Source organism: Chiloscyllium punctatum, chromosome 38 (assembly GCF_047496795.1).
Source record: "Chiloscyllium punctatum isolate Juve2018m chromosome 38, sChiPun1.3, whole genome shotgun sequence".
NCBI classification, from domain to species: domain Eukaryota; kingdom Metazoa; phylum Chordata; class Chondrichthyes; order Orectolobiformes; family Hemiscylliidae; genus Chiloscyllium; species Chiloscyllium punctatum.
The window spans coordinates 28,719,494-28,720,054 of record NC_092776.1 but is presented as its reverse complement, the minus strand read 5'-3'; positions in this window follow the sequence as shown (position 1 = coordinate 28,720,054).

Sequence of the window (561 nt, the reverse complement as noted above, 5' to 3'; positions counted from 1 at the left end):
GCTCAGGAATGGAGTTTGTTCGCAACCAAAAGACTGTTATAAACACTTTCTCAACCTCCCTGCCACTATCAATGATTTCTGCATGTATCCAACCAAGTTTTTTTTGCACTTGTACTCCTTATAGAATTATTTTATAATGCTTCCCCTCAGTCTTCCTACTGAAATGTATCATTTCATATTTTTCTGTAGTAAACTTTATCTGCCACCTGGTCACCTCCATTCCATCAGCCTGTCAATGTACTCTTGATGTTTATCACTCTTCAGTTCCTGCTTCACAACAAAGTTTTGTGTCAGCCTTAATTATTGTACCCTGGAGACCCAAGTACATGCCATATTGACAGGTCAAGAAATGCTTTATTTATGAAATTTATGATCACTTGTTTGGTCACTTTAGATACATTCTTACTGTTCTAAGACAAATGATCACAAACTCTCTACTGGACTAAATCTACTAGATTATCACATTTGGTATTCCCAGTAATACAATCTAAAATTATTTGAGATACATTTTGTTTTCTTGCAGGCTTTAAACACAGTAAATATTTTAGTTTAAAGAACAAC